At 46.5% G+C, this 27,302-nt stretch overlaps 1 long non-coding RNA gene across 1 annotated transcript in view; it reads left to right on the plus strand.

The window, feature by feature from the left end:
* LOC137418426 (uncharacterized) overlaps positions 1-26,440 on the plus strand; it is a 92,173-nt gene extending 65,733 nt beyond the window's left edge. Inside the window, exons 2-3 of the long non-coding RNA XR_010982625.2 lie at positions 24,963-25,209; positions 25,809-26,440. This is a non-coding gene — a long non-coding RNA (uncharacterized LOC137418426). The remainder of the gene's footprint in view (positions 1-24,962; positions 25,210-25,808) is intronic.
* Positions 26,441-27,302: the final 862 nt, after the last annotated feature.

Below are 27,302 nucleotides of genomic sequence, written 5' to 3' on the forward strand. Positions count from 1 at the left end.
TAATATCTTCAATGTGGCTATTCTTTGATTATAAATGGCACTTTTTATGGTGTTTAAAAGGTTCTGTGTAGCATATCCTAACATAAATTAAGTATGTGGCAACATTCGTCATGAGAATTCTTGAATGGATACCTTTTCCCCAATGAAGTGGAAAGGTCACTAGATAATGTAGGCAATGCAAATCCTCAGAAAAAAAGAGGACTAGTTCCATTAGAATATATTGGAAAATTGTTTTGCGATATTTACAGACACAAATAAAACCATTCTGATTTTGGAGTGTTATAATCACTATGCTAAATACTATTATTACATCTGATGTTTGTACATTCAAGGTAAATATTAAAAAATATATTTTCATGTGATTCAAACAATGTGTTTGATGTAAAAGCAGCAAATTCAAAATTAATAACTCCCATTATAAAAACTATCAGAGTACCCACCCTACGGGCGACCCTATGGGCGAACTTGTTCCAAGCGTACCACACATTTTCTGCCATCTCTTATTGAGGATGTTTTCTGCTTATACAACTGCTTTGACTTGGATCTTTTGATGATTTCCTTTGGTAATATTGCTGGCCTCTGTTCAACTTAGGTGGCCTTGGTTTTTGAGGCATCTCAATTTTCCAGAAAAAAAAACATCAACCGTCACCCTAGCTAACAATACCCACGATCAACCCACACTCACCCCTTCCCCCCCTACCCCCCCCCCCACCCCCCTCTACCATATCCTCAAAATCCCCCATCAACCATCACCGTAGCTAACAATACCCACGACAACCCCACACCACCCTCTTTCCTCCCCTCCACCATCTCCTTACAATCTCCCATCAACCGTCACCATAGCTAACAATACCAATGACCACCCCACACCCCTTACCACACTCCACTATCCCCTCACAATCCCCTATCAACCGTCACCCTAGCTAACAAGACAACCCACGACCCCCCTCCCCCTTTCCACCATCCCCTCACAATCCCTCGGCAACTGTCACCCTCACTAACAATACCCCATGACCACCCCCACATGCCCCCATTTTTGGGTCTTTAAGGGTCTTTGGTGTATTTTTGGTATTTTGGGTCTTCAAGGATCTTTGGGATATTTTGGGTCTTCAGGGTCTTTGGGGTATTTAAGGGTTATTGGAGTATTTTGGGTTCTCTGGGTCTTTCGGGTCTTTAAGGGTTTTCGGGGTCTTTGGTTCCTCAGGGTCTTTTGGTTTTCTTGGGTCTTAAGGGTCTTTAAGGGTCTTTGGAGTATTTTGGGTCTTTTGTGTCCTCTGCATCTTGTGGGTCTTTAAGGGTCTTCGTGGTCTTTTGGGTCATCAGGATCTTTTGGTTCTCTTGGGTCTTTGGGGTCCATTGGGTCGTTTAGGTCTTTGGGGTCTTTTAGGTCTTTAGGGTCTTTTTGGGCTGTGGGGTCTTTTTGGTCCTCAGGGTCTTTTGGGTCTTCAGTGTCTTTAAGGGTCTTTTGGTTATCTTGGGTATTCAGGGTATATAAGGGGTCTTTGGGGTCTCTTGGGGCTTTGGGATTGTTCAGGGTCTTTTAGGTCTTTGGGGTCTTTTAGGTCTTTGGGGGCTTTTGGGTATTTTGGGTCTTTGGGGTCCATTAGGTCTTTTGGGGTATTTAGGGTTCTTGGGGTATTTGGGGTCCTCTTGGTATTTTGGGTCCTCTGGGTCTTCTCGGTCTTGTAAGTCCTCAGGGTGTTGAGGGGGGAGAGGGGAGAGTCTTTTGAATCCTCTGGGTACTTTAGGTTAAGGATTTCAGGTTACAGTTGTGGGTGGAGTCAGGTCAGCTCTCCAACCAATGGGTGAAGAGCAGACATACATACATACTGTTATGTCTGGGGGTAAAGCAATATCTAGAGTCAGGTAGATCTGAATATATAACATGCTTCGTCTGTCGCGATAGGGAATCTACCTGTAATACGTTCTATGTTAGTGCGGTTTGTCGGGTTAAGATGTCTGCTTGTGAACATACCAGGATGTTCGGGTGTTAGATAGTGTAGGGATTAAGAATAAACCCCTGTGTGTCGCACCTGGTAATCAAACCTTTGTCCCTTATGGCAATACATACTCATATAGACACTTAGACAGGCCCTGTAGTGCACACATTAATTAAATTCCATTTCCTGACAAGGACTTCGGAAGAAAACAGGCAAGAGGCCAGTTCGGGGCACTGCTGCATGGGCTGCAGCCAGCTACACCTCCGGCAGGCCGAGCCACATTGAGTAGCAATGGTCATAGGTCAAGCTATGACCACGCTACAAGGAACGTGTGATTCGGTGGAGGGCACTGATTGGGTGGCGCGCAAAGGCTGACGTCACCGCCGCAAGGTTATATAGGGGCGGGCCAAACGACATTTTCTCGCTTGCACATCCGGCTCTTCTTGTTTGCGCAGCTTCGGCTCTGGCACATCGAGTCTCTCTTGCACAGCACGTCCCTCCCTGGCTGTCTTGTGCTCTCTGGGTTTTTCCTCTTGGTCTTGGGAGGTCCTGGTGGTCTTGGCTCGCCATCTGTGTGGTGCTTGGAGCGGTGCTTTTGGTGCGTTGGGGCCTCAAGTGCGATCGGTGCTTCTGGAGCTTGGAGTGGTGCACGGACCTCGTGGTGTGCGACCGATTGGAGCTTGGAGCGAGGCCTGGTGGCGCGCGAGCGGGGCCGAACGGAGCCGTGTTTGGACGGCAGACAATACAAGACGACAGACGAGATAAGGCTGCACCCACACCCCACATTTACAAGTACACGACGTTTCTTTTTATTAATTCATCTTCCCTTGTTCGTTTCTGAAGTCGGTGTGTGGGATCCCAATTTAGGAATTAGATTTATCATCGCGTTTCCCTGTCCCAATTCTCATTGCAATAAACCCTTGTATTATTTTTCATTCCCCACAAATTTGGTTTTGTTTGAGTTCGTTCGCCTTCCACAGGTACGCGCTTTTGCCGCAGCTTTCCACTTCCCTTCCTCTTCCCGCGCTACATAAGTAAAATCTGTATTTGGTCGTCGCCTCCAGTAAAGCCGTGTCGGTCCATCCGCGAGCCATGGTATTAACCGAAGCATGCGCGTGACAATACAAACACTTGCTCCATTATATATAGTTTATTATATTGATATTTTAGCATAACAATATTGCAGTATATTACTGTAGTCTCTCTCTTCTCTCTCTTTCACTGACCCAATATCACGTGGTGTTGGCCTAATGGTGAGGGCGGCAGTCTTTGGATCCCAAGGTTCGGAGTTTTGAATTACGTTGAATTAATGCCAGGTGGGCGTTAATTTAACGCCTGAGACTCAGCCTGTCATCCTTCCGAGGTCGGCAAAATGAGTACCAGATAACTGGTTATAGAGAGGCATTGCATCAGCGGCTGATGCGCCCACAGAAAAATGATGCAATCAGCCTCCGGGTGGCTGCACACGAACCACTCACCCACTGACTCAATTATTCCCACATTCTTGTGAGGTTGGCCAGATAAACCTTTTTCCTAAGTCTTTCAAAAACAGACTGGCCTGGCCGAGCATACAACTGAAGGTGGCAGGAATTTGGAATGTCTTCATGGTGCCAGCGATAACTCGCCTACTCTTCCCGAATGACACAGTGAGAATTTTAATGATAACCAATGTCCAGTGGTTGACCAGACGAGACCTGCGGCTTGACGTCCTTCCGAAGGATGATACACACTACACATAGTCCTCCATGACAAACACCATGGTGACAGTTTCGAGTTAGGTCGATATTTTGGTCCAGATTAAATAGCTCAGATGTGATTTGCGCATACCTCGAAGCTACAGTCACGTGAAAATGTAAGTACACCCGATGTAAAGTTTTGACTTTTACAACATATTTCAACATACAGCTATTTGATCTTCATTTCAACAATATTGACAGATAAAGGTGATATAATATAACAAATATCATGAAACATTTACATTTTGTAGTCCATTGTATAAGTTAAATACAAATAAATGCAAATTTCGCATGTGGAAAAAGTAAGTACACCCCTACATTTATCACTACTTCAAATACCTAAAATTAGAATCAGCTAAACCAGCTCAGGTGCAAATGATTAGAACATCGTGAGAGAGGATCTTGGAGGAACCTGTCTTATTTAAACCTCAGACATTTAGATTGGTTTGCTCTTTGTTGTTGAAGTGTGTGGCGTCACCATGCCTAGATCAAAAGAGCTCTCTGAGGCCTTCAGAAAGAAGGTTATAGATGCCTACGAGTCTGGGAAGGGATTTAAAAAGATCTCCAAACAATTTGAAATCAATCATCAACTGTCCGGAAGATCATCTACAAGTGGAGAAGATTCCAAACAACTGCCAACTTGTTCAGGCCAGGCCGCCCAGCAAGTTCAGCCCGAGAGCAGACCGCAAGATGCTGCAAGAAGTCTTTAAGAACCCCAGAATGTCATCACGAAGACCTACAGATAGCTCTCGCCACTGTTGATGTCCAAGTGCACGAGTCTACCATTAGAAAGTGGTTGCACAAATTTGATCTACATGGGAGGTGTGCCAGGAGGAAACCTTTGCTGTCCAGAAAGAACATCAGGGCAAGACTAAAGTTTGCCAATGAACACCTTGGCAAAGACCAGCACTTCTGGAACAATGTGCTCTGGACAGATGAGTCAAAGGTAGAGCTATTTGGCCACAGTACCAGAAGACATGTTTGGCGAAAACCAAAGACAGCAATTGACCACAAGAACCTGATACCAACTGTAAAGCATGGTGGTGGAAATATTATGGTTTGGGGCAGCTTTGCTGCATCAGGGCCTGGGCAGCTCACCATCATATAATCCACTATGAATTCTTCATTGTACCAGAGGGTGCTTGAGGATAATGTGAGGCCATCTGTCGGAAAGTTGAAGCTCCACGAAGGTGGACCTTGCAACATGACAATGACCCTAAACATACCAGTAAATCCACCAGGGAATGGCTGTAAAGAAAGAAATGGAGGGTTCTGGAATGGCCAAGTCAAAGCCCGGATCTCAATCCCATCGAGATGTTGTGGGTGGATTTGAAACGAGCTGTGCATGCAAGAAACCCCTCAAACATCGCACAGCTGAAAGAATTCTGCATGGAGGAGTGGGCAAACATTTCTCCCAGTCGATGTCAGAGACTGGTAAACAGTTATAAGAAACGCCTACTTGTTGTTTCTGCCAAAGGGGGCAATACCACCTATTAGAGCCAAGGGTGTACTTACTTTTTCCACATGCGAAATTTGCATTTATGTTTATTTAAATTATACAATGAACTACAAATTGTAAATGTTTCATGATATTTGTTATATTATATCACCTTTATCTATCAATATTGTTGAAATGAAGATCAAATAGCTGTATGTTGAAATATGTTGAAAAAGTCAAAACTTTGCATGGGGTGTACTTACTTTTTCACGTGACTGTATCCTATTAGCAGCCCGAGTATACTACTATAGGAATTGCTATTATTTTTAGCTGTAATATCAATATAGTTCCATATATGATACTATAATGTAACTATAAAGAAAACAAGTAGAGCTATATTCAAAGATCACCGCCCCCATGCCAAATAAATAAATAATATATCCTCCAGCGCTCAACATTGCTGGGGCGCCTTAGGCATTGATTGTTGTAACACCAAGTTTTTCGGAAACATTTTGTGCTAATTCACAATGATGTGGGTTAGATATTTAAAAAAACGAGAACAATGCGACAGTGTCACCAATATGCCTCTGCATAGTCCCACAACGGGTAGATGCCATCACACTGCATACTGTATGTATGGGAAGGGGATCACAATTGTGAAGTTTCGTGGTGATTGGATAAGGTCTGTTTTTCTACCCAAAATGGCTGCCAAACCACGTGACCTATGACATCATCATTTCCAAACTATATGCAACAGTGCTGTTAGATGATATTTGCAAAATTTCGCATAGATGGTTGAGTGGTTTCAGAGATATAATTATTTAATATTTTCCTTCAATCCAATATGGCTGCCAAACCATGTGACCTATGATGTCATAAATTTAATATTTCAATGCAAATGGGTCATAGAACATGTGCATGCAATTTTAGATTTTTAGGATAGAAACAAGATTCTGTGGTCTGATGAAACCAATATTGAACTGTTTGGCTTCTGTCTGGCCACTCTGCCATATAGCCCAGATCGGTGGAGTGTTGCAGTGATGGTTGTCCTTCTGGAAGTTTCTCCCATCTCCACACAGGATCTCTGGAGCGCAGCCAGAGTGACCATCGGGTTCTTGGTCACCTCTCTTACCAAGGCCCTTCTCCCCCGATTGCTCAGTTTGGCCAGGCGGCCAGCTCTAGGAAGAGTCCTGGTTGTTCCAAACTTCTTCCATTTAAGAATTATGGAGGCCACTGCGCTCTTGGGAACCTTCAATGCAGCATAGATTTTTTTGTAGGCTTCCCCAGATCTGTGCCTCGACACAATCCTGTCTCTGAGCTCTGCAGGCAGTTCCTTCGACCTCATGGCTTGGTTTTTGCTCTGATATGCATTGTCAGCTGTGAGACCTTATATAGACAGGTGTGTGCCTTTCCAAATCATGTCCAATCAATTGAATTTACCACAGGTGGACTCCAATCAAGGTGTTGAAACATCTCAAAGATGATCAAGAGAAATAGGAGGCACCTGTGCTAAATTTCAAGTGTCATAGCAATGGGTATGAATACTTATGTCAATGTGATATTTCGGTTTTTTCTTTTTAATAAATTGGCAAAACTTTCTGAAATCCTGTTTTCTCTTTGTCATTATGGGGTACTGAGTGTAGATTGATGAGGGAAAAATGAATTTAAACGATTTCAGCATAAGGCTGCAACATAACAAAATGTGAAAAAAGTGAAGGGGTCTGAATACTTTCTGAATGCACTTTATATATATATATATATATATATATATATATATATATATATATATATATATATATATATATGTATATATATATATATATGTATATATATATATATATGTATGTATATATATATATATATATATATATATATATATGTATGTATATATATATATATATATCTATATATATATATGTATATATATATATATGTATATATATGTATATGTATATATATATATATATATATCTATATATATATATGTATATATATATATATGTATATATATGTATGTATATATATATATATATATATATATATATATATATATATATATATATATATATATATATCAAGGTATATTGTACATAGATTTTGTTGTTTGAATGGGATTTTTTTTTATTTATAAATGTGGATTTGCATTGAATTTTTACTTTTTGATATTGTTAATTTCATATTTAGTTTTAATTATGTCAGCCACCAAAGGTGGGCGATGTTATGTTTTCACTCATGTCCATGTCTGTTTGTCTGTGAGCAGGATATCTCAAAAAGTTGCAGACGGATTGAGACAAAATTTGGTGGAACGTTGGGTGAGTATATAAAAAATATATAACCACCTTTAGAGGCCATTTTCCCCGCAAGCGGGGGTTGGCCTTTTTCGGGAACCGTGGTTGTTGTTGTTTTTCGGTCCCCTTTTTGAAGCAATGTTTTACGGCCGGATGCCCTTCCTGATGCCAGCCCTTTTTGCCGCCTTTAACGACAAACAGGGAATTACCAGTGAACTGGTCCTCAATTAGCCGACCTCGGAAGGATGACAGGCTGAGTCAACCCCCCTGGCATTAATTCAGCGATCGACCGGGATTCGAACCCAGGATCCTAGGATCCTAAGCTGGCACCCTAGACGCTAGCCCAACACCAGCCCAACACTGGGTGAGTGATAAGGACAAATTGATTAGATTTTGGTGAAAATCCAGATCCAGATACTAGAATTTTTGTGTGATTCTTCACCCTTTCGAGAAAGGACCAAAATCGACATAGTGTGATATGTTTAGCGCGATATCTCACAAAGGTTGTGGATGTATTTGGATGAAACCATCTCTTATCCTCCATCTCCACCACCATCATCTCCACCACCATCTCTTATCCTCCCCCATCCAAAACCTTGATCTTTTCTACCCCCGCTAATTTCGGTCCCCTTGTGTTTTATACCTCTCCCCCCCCCCCCCCCTTCCCACGCCTCCTCCCCCCAAGCCCTCTCCCTCCCACACTTCTCCCTGCTCTCAAATGTTGTGTTTGTGTGCTTCCCCTTCTATCCCCATCTTATCTTCCGCTCCCTCTTTTTATATATTTTGTTTGTCTGGTTGATTTGTTTGTGAAATAAATGTTAGCTCTTTCACGAGCGTCGATTCAGTATACAAAAAAAAAAAAAAAAACAAAAAAAAACGTGGTGGACTGCTTGTGTGACAAGGACAAATTGATTAGATTTTGGTGAAGATCCGAATCCGGATCCAGATAAAAGTATTTTTTTTAATTTGTAAAGTGATTTTTCACCATTGAGTGATAGGGCCAAAAACTATATATAGCACGATATTTCAAACAGTTGTGGACGAGTTATGATAAAACTTGGTGGATGAGTGAACTTGGTGGATGACTTGGTGGATGTCACGTGCGTAGGTGACAAGAAGAAACTGATTAGATTTTGGTTCAGGTCCGGATCCAGATCTGGCCTATCAGTGGGATACAAAACATAAACTGTTCAGCCTGGTGGTGATGTGCTCTCTAGCAAGTACACTTCTGGTTTATTTATGTATCAGATTAGAAAAATGACAAATGTCAAAGACTTTTGCACAGCAGCAAATATATACAAAAGTTTTGGTGGTTGTGAATACATTTTATAACTACACCCTGTTTTTATTGTGTTAAACACAAACACATTTCAGCTATAATAAGCATAGTCTGACATGGACAGCTATTCAATACTAAAAAAAACACCCAACAAAGTTGTGTACCTCATTCTCGAAAGATGCAGATCACAGGGCACAAAGGACACCGATGATTTCAGTTTCGCCTCTAACTGTTTAAAGTTCTTGCAAACGATTAATTATATTGCTTATTTCGAACTTATACTTACCTCCACTGATGAATTTATGTTTTCTAATGCAGCATGTGATTGACAGCCTTTCCAGATTTGAAGCTGCATCCTGTGACCTTCACCATACAGTTCTTTCAAACCGGGTTCCATTATCTTGCTGGGCTTGTACTTTTGTACTTTTGTACTTGTACTTTTGTACTTGTACTTCCATGCAGTACTTTTGAATTCAATTGCTCATCTTCTATTCATAAAGCAAGTGTTGAACCAAGGACATAGTGGCTAAACATATTACGGACCAAACAGAATGTTTAGATTCCTCAGATGATTGTGCTCAGACCTTGGTTCATGTTAAAGGAACACTCCTCTGTTAAAGCAATACATTCATTCTCACACCAAGTGGGGGAATATTTCATCGAAGTAATAAATGTAGTAAACATTATCCTGCAAAATTCACACAAACTATTTTCCCATAGAGATTAATTCAAATATTATACATACACATATGGCTTATCTCACTCTTTCCTATGCATTCAGGAAATGTTGCAAAATGATGCGCTTTGCTTTAAAATTAGACATATAATTATATAAGGTTAGGTATACATTCATAAAATGGTTTAATGTTTTCTGAAATGACTTGTACTAGAGGGATTGAGTCAGTGGCTGTATGTGATCAAATGGTGGTAGTCTTAAATTGATTGTACTGGTTTTGATTTTTGAGCAGAACTTTGTATATATGGTGACAATAATGCATACCATGATTGTTGGGTGAATGTGATCAACAATAGGAGGCCTTGACTTGTTCGATTTTCCAAATTTCACTCGTTGACCTTTTCCAAAACACACGCGAGACCAGACCCACTGAAACAAACAAAATGGCAGGAAGGGGTTCTTGGCAAGTTTTCGACGAGTCTTCCCAACATGGCTTTTCTGCAAAAGTACTCAAACTCCTGATCAAAAATGTTTTCATGCCGAATCCGCGACCAACTGACAAAGTCGCCGGAGGCATTATGTTTTCGGGTTGTCCGTCAGTCCCTCCGTCCGTACGTCCGTCCGTCCGTCCGGGATAAACCTCGTTTATCTCAGCAACCATATGTCCGATTGAGACAAAACTTCAAGGTAGGAATGACACCCATGCAGAATGTTTTTATGATAATTGTGACGTCATAGGTCATGTAGGGTGGCAGCCATCTTGGATTAAAAGCAAATAATTAAACAATTATTTCTTGAAAACCGCTGAATGGAAAAATTTGAAACTTGCCACATTGTCAAGTGCTCCCAATGGGGAACAAAAGCATGATAATGATGACATCATAGGTGAAATGGTATACCAGCCAAAATGTTTTAATCGAATTCCTTATCCTGAAAATCTGAAATTGCATGCACATGATCTATGACCCATTTGTATTGAAATATAAAAATTATGACATCATAGGTCACATGGTTTGGCAGCCATATTGGATTGAAGGAAAATATTAAATAATTATATCTCTGAAACCTCTCAACCTATCGATGCGATATTTTGCAAATATCACCTAACAGCACTGTTGCATATAGTTTGAAAATGATGATGTCATACGTCACATGGTTTGGCAGCCATCTTGGGTAGAAAAACGAACCTTATCCGATCAACATGAAACTTCACAAATGTGATCCACCACCCATTCATATGCACAGTGATGGCATCTACCCATTGTGGGACTATGCGGAGGCATATTGGCGACACAGTCACATTGTTCTAGTTTTTTATGGTCTTAGATTCATGGAGAACGTGCAACACCAGTGCAACACAGGACTGGATTTCAGACATAACTTCCTCTGTGTACAAGGGATGCCATTTTTGTGACGTCACTTTTCTCATTTTCTTCAGAAAGCAAATTGAAATATTAACTTTCTATCAGATTTCTTTTCCTCCAGGATTTGGGAAGTTTTCTTTTTTTTTGCACCTTTATTCATTTTTCTTTAGGGACTGTATAGATCTGCTGTTATGGTGGAATATAAGCTGCCAGACACTTGGGAGAATAATTATGCTAGCTGGACAGCAGCTTCAGGATATGAGAGTGTTCGTGGATGTCTTGGTGTATAAAATAAAAAAGCTTTTTCTTAAAAGGTTGATTGCTCCACTCGACAGTCCTAGTACATGCAATCACCCTTTCACAGGTCTACATTCAAAAATGTGAACTACAATAAAACGGTGCGTGGTATCTTTTCCCACAACAGATCTCATGTAATTTCAGTAAAAAGGTATACTTTGATATCTTCGACTTATGAAGAGGCATTATCAACTGCCCTTTTGGAATATAAATGTCACCGATCACTGTCCACATAAAATTATCACCAGGAAAATTTCATTTGGCACATTTAGCACAAGCATTGCAGTGTCATGTATTGTAAAAAGAACCCCGTTCTCTTGAGTCTCAGATTTTATACTATGGATTATGTTGACCCCCCGGATCTGTTGGAACTCCTCACCAGTTATTGGCAAAGTATCTTTAAAATACCATAATTCAATCAAACATTTTAATACATCATTGGTAACAGGAAGAGTGCCAGGTATCTGGTGTCATGATACCTACAGTCACCGTATTTAAAACCCAGCACAGCAATAAGGGAATTGCTGCTACATCCTTTCATCCAATATTAATAACCTCTTCAATTTGCGAGCTCAACGGGGGGAAATAGATAAATAAAAGATTCGCCTTGACATGCAGTGGTATTAAGAATTTCATGTTTTGACACTTCTGTTCAGAGAGGTTACTAGAAAAAAAAATCACAGTCCTGTTGAATATATGGACTCCACTTCCAAGATGATCCCTTGAAAGCTTTTATTTGGCCAACATATTTCCTGCAGAGTTGGTCACCTTTTGATCAAATCGTGAAAAATAGTACTGTACAAAAATAGATATGCCCTTCCTTAACACTTTTAGATATCGAGGCACTACAGCAAAGCTCTCTGGTACCATTAACGCTGGAACAATACAAGCTGGAAAAGAAATACTAAAAACATTTTTTTTGCGATTCCAAAAAATTGGGGTCAACTTGGAGTAAACTGTCTTGAAGAGGTGGTTTTAAAAATAATGAAGATGGATAATTATGGTAAATGTAGGTTAGAGAAGTCAAATTATTATATTACAAATTAGCAGGGGTACGCAGTGCGGTTTCAATCTTGTTGGCATTTTGAAGAAATCCAATTTTGTTTTTTCCTATATATATATTTTTGTGGGGGCCAAAACACTTCCGTACGCCCACTAAGGAATGTGGTCGTGGATCATTTAATATTACCTTTCATGTAACTACAAAGGCTTAGGCACTCTAGAGTGATAAAAAAATCCCCCAAAATCCAACTTTTTTTTCCAAAATTAATTTTTGCCTAAACACTGCCTGACATTCACTGATGAACCTCTGCAACTTTGATGAAGATCCGTTCAATCATCTCTAGGAAAATGATGACACACACACACACACACACACACACACACACACACACACACACACACACACACACACACCTGTCTTATAGTATAGATTATCAAGGTTGTTCAATCCCACCCTTTCCCAGGGCTGCACGCTTCTCCAAGAGCTTCAACCAGGAAGCACTCTCTCCAATCTGATGTCATCCTTCATCCCTATCTTTTCTACCCCCATTGACCCTACCTAACCCAACTGACAGAGGTTACTGTGTTCCCTCCCCTACTCTCTTCTCTTTCCTTTTCATCGATTCCCCTTATTACTGTGCCAACCTGTCAGTCCATTACCTTTTTACTCTCTGTGCTTCTCCATGAACCTCAATCTTGTAAAGAGGAAAGAAAAGTCAAAGTTTGACTTTCCTCAAAAGTATGGCATGTTCCACGGCAATTCAAAGATTTCATCCTCAAGAGCACCTTAGAAATTGATTTTCAAAATATCCAATATCAATATAAAAAGTTATCCAGTACCATGAAAAAAGTATAATTGGCATGCCAAACATTTGCTATTTTATTACTATCTATAAACAATATCACTGCCTGTAATGTTTTAAAAAGATGTTGACATTTAGCAGTATTGTCCATCTGCATATTTGATGTTGGTTTGCCAAATACCAGTAACAGGATAAAATATTCTGGATTGCAGTCACCACGATACTTAAGAAGTGGATGGCATTTAAAAGTGGCCATCACACACTATTAGCATCCTGCACATCCGTGTTAACAAGCACATTGCATCAATTCTTGGCACGATTTTGATGCATCTGGAAGTAAGTTCAACATTGATTAACAAGTACCATCTGAAGTATAGCAAACCAACCTCTGGTATTCTACAGAAGGTTAGGCGGGATGACACATTGTCCCGAAATATGTCCACCATGAAGCATGGCTCTTTTAGTGTGCTGAATCAAGCATCCTTGGTTGGAGGGATTTCAATTTGTCTTTCCTTTGGTCTGAACATTTCCTTAAGGGCATTTTTATCAACTTGATTTCTTGTTGCATCACACAAAAGCACAATATATTTTCCAAGGGAGGCATATGACTCTCCTTAACGAATCCCAGAGCTCTAAGTAAGGGGAAAATGCATTTGTGACATCAATGTACATGCAGCAAACTTTCGAAGCAGTCATATTTTCCCAAAGAAAGACACTGTAACTAAAGGCATGAAACATTGGAGGTCTTTAATCTCTAGCCCTGTTTAGAACCCATCCTGCCCTGATCTCTAGCCCTGTTTCTTAGCTCTAGCCTCTAGCTCTAGCCCTTGTTAAGCCTTAGGTCTGTAGCCCTGTTTAGGAACCCATCAACAGTTGATAAGAAGTTAAAGTTGCAACCGTGATGATGTACAGTGCGTGTCAAAAAAAAAGGTAATCCGAATTCAAGGGGTTAATATGCAAAGGTTATTTCGTTTGACAATTTGCTTGTGGTTTACCAATTATGAGGAGATCGTCAGCTTTCCATTGATGCCTTTCATGCATCATTGCTGTCACACATGACCGAGTACATGTTCATTGAAAATGACAAGTTCAAATCGCATTTTTACAAGTTTGGCTAATCGGTGCAAGACAGTTTGAAATAGACGCATTACTTGTCGACTGCCAAGTTGATTATGTAAAATTGTTAAGCTGGTCTGGTAATCGTCGGTTGCATCATCCTTTGTTTAAGATGGGTATATAAGATGGGCCTACAGTGTATGGGTTTAGAGACAGTCTGAGTCATTGAAAAGATGGTTCAACTTACGACTGAACAGCGGACCTTCGTGGTTACAACCTTTCACCAAACTGGAAGTTTGCAGTTAACTCGTGATGCGTTCAGGGAACGTTTCCCAGAACGGGAGCCTCCAGCAGTCAAAACCATCTGGGCGAATGTTAGAAAATACCAAGAGCATGGCACTAGCCTCAACCGCAACAAGGAGAATTCTGGTAGGAGGCGCACTGGGCGATCGGAAATGAACATTGCAGCAGTAAGGCAGCAAGTTTTGGAGCATCCTAGGGATACCAGCGCAAGACGAAATGGGACAGGATTGCCTTTGGCAACATTCAACTGAATCACAAGACTGGACCTCCACCAACATCCATATTGTATTCACATCCGGCATCAACTTACGCCAGGGGATTTTGTCAGGAGGCTGGTGCTTGCCAGATGGTTGATAGCACGTTGCGAAGCAGATGTCAATTTCCTGCGGTATCTCGTTATTGGCGACGAAGCTGCTTTCACCATGGATGGCAAGGTCAATGCCCATAATGTTCTTGAATATGCACCGACAGGACAACCCCTGGAATTAAATTTTGACACCAACATGAATCGACAAAAGTGGACTGTTTGGTTGGGACTTTGTGGAAGTGGTCAGGTGATCGGACCATTTTTCTTTCAAAGGAATGTCAATGGTAACAGGTATCTGCAGATGATCAATGATGAAGTTTTACCGCAGCTGGAGGAGAACTTTGAGTGACAGGTTTGTGGTGTCTTCAGATTTTTTTTTTTTTTTTTTTTTTTTTTTTGTATACAATATCGAGGCTCGTGAAAGAGCGAACATTAATCACACAGAAAGACAAACCGACACATAAAACATATAACAGGGAGCGGTAGACAAGATGGGGAGAGAGGGGGAAGGACACAAACACAACATTTGAGAGCAGGGACCGAGAGACATGGAGACATCGAGAGATCTGAGAGAGGGCGAGGGCTTTGGGGGGGGCGTGGGAAGGGGGCAGTGGGAGAGGTATAAAACATATGGACACTGCCAGGACTTCCAGGAAAGAAGTTGGAATTTCAAACAAGGTGGATCTGGGGTGAATTAGCGGGGGTAGAAAAGATCAAGGTTTTGGATGGGGGAAGATAAGAGATGGTGGTGAACAGCTGTTTTAAAGACCTGGAGGGAGGAGTGGGATTGAAGGGAGTGAGGGAGTTTGTTCCAGAGGCGGGAGAAAAGAGGAATGAAAGAGTGAAGGTGAGCGGAGAGCCGAGATTTCGGCAGTTTAACCATCAGAGGGTTGCTGGCAGATCTTGTGCGACCTGTAGGAATATTTGGGGGACAGAGCACAGAGAGAGCTGGGGGTGCAAGGCCGGAGAGGAGTCGGTAGAAGAAAGAAAGACCACCTACCTGCCTGTGGTGAGTGAGTGAAAGGCCCTCAGAGATAGCTTCATCGCGGGAGATTCCAATAATTCTGAAAGCTTTGGTTTCAACAGCGTGAAGCCGAGCTAGGTGTGAGGCAGGAGCACCGGCCCATAGGGGAGAACAGTATTCCATTGAGCTGCGGATGAAAGCCTTGAATGTGGTGAGGAGCTCAGGTGTGCCGAGGAAGGACTTCGCACGACGGAGGATGCCCAGTCGGCGACTGGCTTTGGAGGCCAGCTTGGAAATGTGGTTTTCCCAAGAAAGATCATGGCAGATAGTGAGACCCAAAATCTTGAGCGACAGAACTTCTTGGAGAGGATTGTTGAGAAAGTAGATGGGAGGGTTGTCCAGTCGATCTTTTCGGAGAGACATAGTAAGAGTGTGAGATTTGTCAGGATTGAAAGACATGTTCCACTTGTTTGACCAGTCTGTGATTTTGTCCAGGTCTTCAGAGAGTGAGGAGGCAGCAGACTGCCGATCTGAGGGAAGAGGAATGGAGCGGCAGAGAGTGGAGTCATCAGCAAAGAGATAGAGAGGATTTTCGAGAGAGTCAGAGAGATCATTGATGAAGACCAGAAAAAGCACGGGGCCCAGAACACTGCCTTGGGGAACTCCAGCCTGAACAGGAAGAGGAGATGAGAGAAACCCATTCAGGGCCACACATTGACGACGACTAGAGAGGAAGTCCGCCAGCCATGCGTGGAGATTTCCATGGATACCAAAGGAGGAGAGTTTGGTGAGCAGAGCGGGGTGCCAGACCGTGTCGAAGGCACGTGATATGTCGAGGGAGACAGCTCTAATTTCCTGTTTGGCATTGAGGACCTCCATCCATTGTTGAGACAGCAGAAGCAGCATGTCCAGAGTAGAGTGACCTGGTCTGAAACCAAATTGATGATATTGATGATGAAACCAAATTCAGATATCTCTGGAGGGCCCAAGACGGCGCCCCAGCACATCGTCTTATCGCTGTCCGAGATCGACTGAGGGAACTCTTTGGAGACCGAGTCATCGCCCTCAACCATGCAGTGGAATGGCCGCCAAGATCACCTGACCTCACACCATGTGATTATTTCCTTTGGGGACATTTAAAGAACAAGGTGTTCGTAACTCCTCCCCATGATCTTGATGAATTGCAGGGCCATATTCGACATGAAGTGGATGCTTTGCGCAATGACCCGGCTATGGTGAGACGAGCAGTTCAGGGCATGCTCCGCTGCTGTGAGCTTTGTGTTGAAAGGGGAGGTGGACATGTTGAAGGTGTGGGTGCATAAAGGCCAATCATTACTGAGAAAAGTTCACATCTGACGTTCATTTTACACCAATTATCCTGACTTGCATCGATTAGCCAAACTTGTAAAAATGCGATTTGAACTTGTCATTTTCAATGAACATGTACTCGGTCATGTGTGACAGCAATGATGCATGGAAGGTATCAATGGAAAGCTGAGGATCTCCTCATAATTAGGATACCACATGTAAATTGTCAAAATAAATAACCTTTGCATATTAACCTCTTGAATTGGGATTACCTTTTTTTTGATACGCACTGTATATCAACAACCGCTAGTGGTCAAAACCAGAGAGGTAGAATAGAATGCATGTTGTTACGGACTCGGCCTTAATGATTGTTGTTATGAGTATTGTTGCTGGTTCGAAGTATTCTAGATATTATGCTTATTGTGACTTAAGGGAAAGGGTTGTTGTGAGTAAAAGATTTAAAAGCGCTCCTCGTAAGATGTGGCCGGAAATCCGGATCGAGACCGGAAGAGGTGGAGCGAAGAAAAGGAGGTGGGAGGAGAACGGAAAGAGGTGTGGTGGTGGAGGCTCCGGGCCGAGCGTTCGACGTACAGTGCGAGGGAACCTTGCGTCCTTGAAAGGAAGTTCGGTCGATAAGAAATATCGCCGGAGTGCGGGGAACCTGTGTCGCCGGGTATTCTCAGTGAGGTTCCGGAGGATCCAGACCTTGAGAACCCGGGTTGGAGCGAAAGCCGTCCGCCATTTTGGCCACACGAGCACCCCGCAGGGAACAGGCTTTCGTCATGTCGGCTGGGCATTATTCCCGGGCAGTTTGCCGGGAACAGCCGGGCCAGAAAGGGGCACGTGCGAATTCTACGGAGGCTCGCGGGTTGAACCGCAACGTGTACGGTGGAGCGAATCTTTGTGAGGTTCCTCTCCACCGCTGTATTCGTGCGAATTCTACGGAGGCTCGCGGGTTGAACCGCAACGTGTACGCCGGAGCTAATCTTTGTGAGGTTCCTCTCCACCGCTGTGTTGCTGGTGGCTGAGCACATGACCTCGGGGTCGTCTCGCTCGTCGACGCCTCAATTGACCATCGGGCCTTAACTCCCCGATCGCGGGAGCGCACAGACATTGGGACTTCGCCTTGGAGGGAAGCAGAGACATTGGGGGAGATGCCGTGAGTGTGGGGTTAAGGGGCTTGACAAGGATTTTATCGTAAGATTTGAAAGTAGGGGTGATTGACCCCATTGCTGTATGGCTCTTTGTGTGGGATTTATAATATATTATGGTTTGTTTATAACCGGGTGTGGTTGCATCCTTTGATTCGACTGTTTCATTTGCTGGTTCCAGTGAGGGATAAAAACATCTTTCTGCCAGGGACCCTCTCGGGGTTCGGAGGTCCACCGAGACCAGGTGTAAGGGGGGGGACCCCGTAACAATATATACATATAAATATATTGTTACGCTGCTGACACCAAATGTTACGGTTTTCCGCCGCCCTTCCTACCCTTACCAAGGGGAGATTAAGCCCATTGTCCTTTCTGAGCCAGCGTAACCGAGACTTGAAATGCCCCTTCTGGGCAAACGCAAGGAAGGGTGTCGGGACAAGTCTCGCACGTACCTAAATACCTGCGCTTCTGTGGAAGCGGGGAATCGAGCCTCACACGAGCCACGTGTAATTTGGGTACACTGAGCGGATTGCGTACCACATGGTCCGTGCCGTTACCGTTGGTATTGGAACCCGATTCGAGCGGTTCTATTCGTACCACACTTAGTCAATGATGGAAAACACGAGACGGTCGAATAAAGGAAGAACACTATTTAATTATTATTTACACATGTATGTACAAATCGGTAGAAAGCAGACACAGAGTAGAACTTAATCAGTCTTATATTACCCCAGACACGGGCTCGATCACACTCACAAAGGGGAAATGCAGGTAGAACGGTGTTCACGCGCTGCCTTGGTTGTCCAGGAACGGCCCCGCCCGGCTTGGCTTTCCCCGGTCACAGCACGTCCGTTGATGAAGGCATGCAGGTGGTGGAAGGGACCTCTGTAGCGCGTCTCTCGAACAAAGGGGCAGATGAGGCAGGAGGGAAATATACGCGTCTCTCGCCGGCTTGGCGGTTTTCCACAGCGCGTTCAGTTACCGGTGCGCTATCACTCGCGTAACCCAATAGAGGCTCAGCCTTAAGCTCAACTGAGCGTCCAATGTGGTAAGAGCGCTTATACTTAGTTCATGCGCGTCTTTTCCCAGAACTCGTAACTCTCATCACGCGCTTCCCTTCGCAGAACTTCTCAAGCTCATCACCCAGCTCACCTCTCCCCAACTGCTGTGGGGGTATCGCGCAACGGGTTTTATTGCCACGCCCTTAGCCTTCTCGAATGTTCCAACCACACCCTGTGACGCATTGCCGCAGCCACTCCCTTTGAGCCCTGATTGGCAGCTCGCGCTTACCGTCAGCTTCTCCGCCACCCTCATTCGGTCCCGCCTCGATTTGCCAGGCCTGCGTCGTGCTAATTCGCGCCAAAACGCCAAAGGCAGCAGAAGGAGGCATAAGGCGGCATAAGGCAATGGAGGCGGCATAAGGCAATGAAGGAACCTCCTGTGGCGGGCACAAGGGGCAATAATTCCATGCACCAGTGGGTGGCGCGAGCGTCCAGGCGGGGGACGAAAGCACATGCCCCGCCTTTCGACGGATCGGCCACGCCCGGGGACTAGGCGTGGCCTCGGCACATATATGCGGGCTCTAAGCTCGAGCCCACCCAGTGCTGAAGTACGAGATTTGAATAAAGACTCTTTGTTATACAAACGCGTTGTGGCCTACCTCTCTGGCAATCGAGTCGTGTGTGTGCAGCACCACACTGGTGACCCCGATTGGTTCAGCCGTTGCTGACCACCAAACGCGCCATGGCCACCAACGCCATCGCAGTCCAACTCCCGGAGTTCTGGGAAGCGCAAGCCGACGTTTGGTTTTTGCAGGCCGAAGCTCAATTCCAACTCCGAGGCATAACGGCGGACGAGACCCGGTATTACCACATGGTCGCCGCCCTCGGGCCCGGCACTGCCGCCCGAGTCGTGTCCATCCTTCGGCGCCCGCCGGGCGACAACAAGTACGAGGCGCTCAAACGTCTCCTCATCACCACGTTCGGGCTCACGGAGATCGAACGGGCCGACCGCCTCCTGGACCTTCCCGCCCTCGGCGACACACGACCATCCGTTCGGATGGATTCCATGCTGTCCCTGCTTGGCGACCAGCCCCCGGATTTCTTATTCTGAGCACTTTTCCTATGCCAGCTACCTGCACAGGTACGCCTCGCGCTGGCCGATTCCAAAATAAAGGAACCCCGCGCCCTGGCCGTAGAGGCCGACAAGTATTTCGCGGCCTGCGACACGCGGTTGGTGTATGGTGCTGCCGTAGTGGATCCCGGTGCGGAGGCTCCAGCGCCCCCGGTTTCCCTCGTGGCCGCTGCTACGCCCCGTCCACTACTGCCGCCGCCACCACCACCGCCGCCGGCACGGCCGCCGCGGCCGTCACCGCCGCAAGCCTGGTGCTACTACCATGCCAGGTTCGGCCACCAGGCTAAATCGTGTCGCCCGCCGTGCTCTTTTGACGGGTCGGGAACCGACCGGCGCTCACTTGCGTCCATGAGCGTCGGCCATTCCGGCAACCTCCTTTTCATCACGGACACCTTGTCCGGGCGCCGTTTTCTTTGTGACACAGGAGTGCAGGTAAGCGTCCTCCCCGCCTCCATGTCCGACAAGCAAACCGCGGGCCGGGGCCCCGCTTTGCTTGCCGCCAACGGCACACCCATCCGCACATTCGGGAAGCGTTGCCTCTCCCTGCGCTTTCAATGGTTGTTCGTGACCGCCAGCGTGCCAATGGCACTGCTCGGTGCGGACTTCCTATGTGCGAATGGGTTGTTGGTCGACGTGAAGCGCAGACGGCTCGTCCAGGCCGAAACCTTTAGCTCGCTCGCTTGTTCGCTGAGCGGCTCGTTGAGGGGCTCACTGAGCGGCTTGCCAAGCAGCTTGCTGGAACGTTCCGTCCCGGCGAGTTTAGTTTACACGCTTCCGGCAGCGGACGACTTTACCCGCCTCCTCGCCAGTTTCCCGGCCCTCACGCGGCCCACCTTCTCAGCGGTGGCCATTAAACACGGGGTGGAGCACCATATCCCCACGGTCGGGCCGCCTGTCTATGCCCGGGCACGCCGACTCGAGCCCACGAAACACGCGGTGGCGAAAGCGGAGTTCGCCATGCTGGAGTGGCTGGGGATCGTACGGCGCTCCAACAGCGCTTGGGCTTCCCCTCTGCACATTGTGCCGAAGCCCGGCAGGGGATGGCGGCCTTGCGGGGACTACCGCCGGCTCAATGATGCCACCACCCCCAACCGCTACCCGGTCCCGCATATCCAGGACTTTTCCGCCCGGTTGGCAAACACGACCGTGTTTTCCAAGGTGGACCTCATCCGGGGCTACCACCAGGTCCCCGTCCAACCGGACGACGTCCCGAAGACGGCCGTCATCACCGCTTTCAGCCTCTTCGAGTTCCTGAGAATGCCTTTCGGGTTGAAAAATGCGGCCCAGGCGTTCCAGCGGCTTATGGACAGCGTCTTGCGCGACTTACCTTTCCTGTTTGTCTACCTGGATGACATCCTAGTCGCGAGCGCGTCCCGGGAGGAGCACCTGCTCCACCTCAGCATGCTTTTCGAACGCCTGGGCCAGCATGGCTTAATCATCAACCCTGCCAAGTGCCGTTTCGGCGTCGCCACCATCGATTTCTTGGGGCACCGCATCACCAGGCCCGGGGCCGTCCCTTTACCGGCCAAGGTGGAGGCGGTCAGGGATTTCCCGTGGCCCCGCACGATCAAGGGGCTCCAGGAGTTCCTGGGCATGGTAAATTTTTACCACCGCTTCGTGCCCCACGTCGCCCAGCTCCTCCGCCCCTTGCACGAGGCCCTCCGGGGCAAGCCGGGCAAAGGTGACATCGCCTGGTCGGAGCCCATGGCCACGGTGTTTGTGGGCGCAAAGCTGGCCCTGGCTGACGCCACCATGATGGCGCACCCGGTGCCTAATGCACCGATCGCCCTCACCACCGACGCGTCAGACTACGCGGTGGGCGCGGTGCACGAGCAGTGGGTGCGTGGTGCTTGGCAACCGCTGACGTTTTTTAGCCGGCAGCTTCGCCCGCACGAACACCGCTATAGCACCTTCAACCGCGAGCTGCTCGGGCTCCACCTGGCGGTCCGACACTTCCGCCATCTGCTGGAGGGCCGCCCGTTCACGGCTTTCGTCGACCACAAGCCCCTTGTGTTCGCGATGGCCAAGGTCGCCGAGCCATGGTCGGCACGGCAGCAGTGTCACCTCTCTGCCGTGTCCGAGTACACGACGGACATCCGTCATGTGGCGGGTAAGGACAACCCGGTGGCGGATTGCCTTTCCCGGTCCGTCATGCATGCGGTCCACCTCGGGGTCGACTATGCCCGGATGGCGGAGGACCAGACCGCCGACCCCGGCGTCCAGGCGTTGCGGACCGCCGTCATGGGCCTCCACGTCACCGAGGTGCCGTTCGACGCCACGGGCGCGGCCCTCCTATGCGACGTCTCCCTCGGCCGGCCTCGCCCCATCGTGCCCGCTGGCTGGCGGCGCCCCGGTTTCGACGCCATCCATGGCCTGTCCCACCCGGGCACGAAGGCATCCCAGAAGCTCGTCGTGGCGAAGTTCGTCTGGCATGGCCTTCGGAAGGACGTCCGCGACTGGGCCAGGACGTGCCTCGCGTGCCAGCGTGCAAAGGTCCACCGCCACACCCAGGCCCCGTTGGCCCCGTTTGCGGTGCCCGAGCACCGGTTCGACCACGTGCACGTCGACTTGGTGGGACCTCTGCCCCCCTCGCGGGGGTTCACCCACCTCCTCACCATGTTAGACCGCACCACATGGTGGCCGGAGGCCGTCCCATTGGCGGCGACGTCTGCGGCTGATGTGGCACAAGCCTTCATCGCCACTTGGGTTGCCTGGTTCGGTGCCCCGTCGGACATCTCGTCCGACCGCGGCCCCCAGTTCACCGTGGAGGTCTGGGCCACTGTGGCGCAAGGGCTCGGGGTGAAACTACACCGCACCACGGCCTACCACCCCCAGGCCAATGGCCTGTGCGAGCGCTTTTATCGCTCAATGAAGGCCGCGCTCCGGGCCAGCCTCCGCGACGGCGGCTGGGTCGACAGACTCCCCTGGGTCCTGCTGGGCCTCAGGACGGCACCCAAGGACGACCTGCGCGCGTCCTCGGCGGAGCTGGTCTTCGGGCATCCGCTGCGGGTACCAGGTGAATTTATCCCCGACTCCACGGCTCCTTGGTCCGCGGCGCAACAGCACTCCGCCCTTCAGGAGACCGCCCGGAGGTTCGCCCCGGTGCCAACGGCACACCACGGTTGCCCGCCTTCCCACGTCGCCCCGGAGCTTCGCACTGCAAAGTACGTCTTCGTCCGGCACGACGCCCACCGGGCACCGCTACGGCCCCCGTACGACGGGCCCTTCCGCGTGCTGGAGACCGGGGACAAATTTTTCACCATCGACATCGGCGGTGCCCCGGATCGCATTTCCGTGGACCGCCTCAAGCCGGCCCACCTCGATCCGGACCACCCCCCGCAAGCAGCTCTGCCTCCGTGTCGAGGCCGCCCCCCGGCAGTCGGACCCCCGGCACCTCCCCGCCCCGCCAGCCCGCTACCCCCGAGCCCTGCACCCATCGCCAGGGGGCGTTTCGGCCGGGTCATCCGGCTTCCCCGCAAACTCACCCTTCAGGTGCGCGGGAATTCTGGGGGGGCGCGTGTGGCGGGCACAAGGGGCAATAATTCCGCGCACCAGTGGGTGGCGCGAGCGTCCAGGCGGGGGACGAAAGCACATGCCCCACCTTTCGACCGATCGGCCACGCCCGGTGACTAGGCGTGGCCTCGGCACATATATGCGGGCTCTAAGCTCGAGCCCGCCCAGTGCTGAAGTACGAGCTTTGAATAAAGACTCTTTGTCATACAAACGCGTTGTGGCCTACCTCTCTGGCAATCGAGTCGTGTGTGCGCAGCACCACACTCCTCTCATTATTCTACTCAACGCAAAACTAACACAGGAAAAGGACTATGCTCACAAATACTAAGAGATAACTGCACTATCGCGAGGCTACACGTTGTAATGTGACTAACTATGAGGGGGAAATTTCACCTTTATTGTACAAAACTCAAAACCGCAACAATATATATATATATATATATATATATATATATATATACACACACACATACATGTTGAAAGATTTGCAGCTCAGGATTCATATTGAAAAGGATAGCACACTGAGCAGTAAAATAATTTTAAAATTCTTTATTAATCACCTGACGTTTCGAGAACAATCTAGTTCTCTTCCTTAGAGGTGTTTGAGTGTTGTGTGGTGGTGAAACCGTGAAGTTCCGTTGGGGACCGTGCACGTCATGGATTGGTCGAAGTCCTTGCCAATCATTGGGCTTCCCTGCATTCAAATGACTCTGCCGTTTTTGGCGTTGTAATTGATTGCGTAGTGCTTTGTATGTGCGATGTAAATCGATGTGTCGGTTGATGGAGTTTTCATCAGAGTACCAGGACTCGATAATGTCGTGGATCACTCTCAAAGATCCTGTGCCAAGGATCGTGGTCTGATTCCATGAGAATGTGTGTTGGTCGTGTGTGTGTGTGTGTGTGTGTGTGTGTGTGTGTGTGTGTGTGTGTGTGTGTGTGTGTGTGTGTGTCACAACCAATGATGGATGGATGCAGCTGCATTTGGTACCGGACCCACTGAAAAGGGGAGGAAGCTACGAGGACACTGACACAAGTTGATGGCCTACAGGGGAAACAATGTATGGGGTCTGCAAAGAACTGCCCATCCTTTGCTAATAGGGCAGCAATAAGGCAAGCAATATCCAAGTGGGGGGGACTACTGTCGACCCTTTCTTTCCTCCCCCCTCCCCTGTTCACTCCCTGTCCCACTCTCGCTCCCCGTGAGACGGCCACCCACCCCTCATTCTTGTCCCCCTCTCCGGGGGCGCTGGACGCAATGGGGTTCTTGATTTATTGTTACTTATTTGTTGTTGATTATGGTTTTGATTTCTGGTTTGATGTTTTGATGTTGTTGTTTTTTTTAAACCTTTTTTATAATAACAAAAGGCTTAGGCCATTAAAACATCTCAATATCCCCATCCACAGAGCACGTGTGGTCGCCCAATGGTTTGATGAGCATGACACTGATGTTATCCATATGTCATGGCCTCTCAGTCACCACACATGAACCGAATCAAGCCTCCATGTGATATTCTCGAACGACGCCTGAGACAGCGTTTTCCACCTCTATCATACAGGTGCGAATTGATTGACTTTCTCCTTAAAGAATGGTGCCGCATCCTTCCTGCAGAATTCCAGACAATGGTGGACTCTTCCACTGCTAATGCAGAAGGTACTGGCCGCACAAGGTGCACAAATGCCTTAAGTGACTTTACATTGGTAGTTCCATTTTTCTGTCCACTATATAAATATATATATATATATATATATATATATATATATATATATTGATGCATATGTCCATAATTCTGCAATTGTTATATGTAATTATGTGCTTATAAGTTGCTTACATTTAAATAGATGATGAATTGGTGAAATTATTTGGCCACTTGAAGTGCTTACGCCAAGTGCTCAGATTCACAACGTTTTACTGTACGAATGACATCATTGTTAGTGAAATGAAATATTAAAACAAGTGGTTATTGACCACTAGATGGCAGTAAAACACTTCGATTCAATTGCAGATATAAGGCTGCATGAAAAATAGTTGCCATTGCTTAAAAATTAATAAAAAACTGGAATATTTTGCACTGCACATATCACAATAATAATCGCATAAAGGAAGTACAGTGGAAGCAGAAAATGGGCAATTATTTCGTTTTTTAAAATCAAAGTAAATCATGACAATTGCAATCCATTCCGTTTTGTGTTTCCGTCTTTTTCTGACAGCACAGTGTTTTGGGACGCCCCACCCCTGCCTGCCCCTCTTAGATGTGTTTTACAGCCCTGTCCAGGTTGGAGCTGCCTGCAATGCACAGCACTCCTCCTGCAGCAAACTTGTGTACTCTCTGCCAAATGACAAGCCAATCCACAACACATGCCGTTCCACAGAGCTTGCATCTTTGCGCTTGCACATGGTAACCCTTTCATGAAGCATCATGATATGTCTAGTTACTGCAAAGCACGACAACATGCTCAGGTGAAGGTTGATCGCTGTAAATAATCGAGTGGAAACATTTGGGTTCCAATGTTGCCAAATCTAGAAAAAAACGGTTTTATTCACATTTTCCATTTTTGTGAAATACAATATCTTGAATTTTTCTGATCACCAATTTGCTGTATAATTGATTTCCATGATTGACATGTATTTTTTTACCTTTAAAGGTAAGAAATTTACTTTAGTGTCCTCAAATGTCAGGTGTAATGAATAACCCTTGAATACCCACCTAAATCTACCTATATCAATGCAAACAATACCTGTTCATTTTTGGGTTTTTTGCTTAGTTTCTTTTTCCATTTTTTTTTTTTTGACATTTTATATCATTATTGTTTGTTGCTTTTCCATTGTTTCAAAATGTATCTCCTCTTTGCATTTTTAAATATTTTTCTTTCCTCCTTTTCAATGTCACCCTTTCTTTATAATTATATATTTAATGAAAATGGCTTCTAATTATTTGTACTTTACTTATTGTACTTTACCTTTATTTGTATATCTTGCACTTTGTATTCTCGCTTTATTGTATTGTTTAGCATTATTAGGTATCCTTAATTAATGGGCGTTGCCAGACCCACTGGAGATAAACTCCCAGAATTCCCGAGTGTGGAAGCGGCCACGTGCTTGCGCAGAAAGTGTGACATGAGGTGGTTTATTAATTAATTAGGTTGAACGGAAAAATTATGGCGTAGTTTCTGTTCAATCAATAGTTTCATTACGCTGGAGGTGTGAATAGCATCTGGAACACACCAGTGACGGGGTTTAAAAACATGGGGATTTAATCGTACGAGGGATATATGGGGACACAGCAAAGCAATCAATGCAGACATGAATAGGCGGAGGCGATGCGTGACGGACCCGCTTATCTAAAATAAGGAATGGACTGAACATTTACTTAAACTAATCTTAAGCGTGCGCAGACTCTACAAGGAACACAACACAATGCAAGAGGAGCCAGATAGGGAGGTAGAGGTGGGTATCGGTTTCCTTGAGGGGTTAGGGTGCTCGGTTTGGTGGTACGCAAGTCGGCACAGGTGGTCTTGCAGCTCCTCTGATGGCTCACTCAACTCTTGGTGTGGACTGAACCGCAGGCTGACTCGACACTCATACGCCACTCGCCCAGCATGCCCATAGGGCAAAGCCGTCTAGAACAGTGTTTGTCTGTCTGTCTGTATGTATGTATGTCCCCTCAAACATATACCAATCAGAGCTGAGGATCTGGTCACATGACAGGGTGATGTGATTACGTCTGATGTCATTACGGTGGCACG

This window comes from Myxine glutinosa, chromosome 8 (genome assembly GCF_964187855.1).
Source record: "Myxine glutinosa chromosome 8, kmMyxGlut1.1, whole genome shotgun sequence".
Taxonomy (NCBI): Eukaryota; Metazoa; Chordata; class Myxini; order Myxiniformes; family Myxinidae; genus Myxine; species Myxine glutinosa.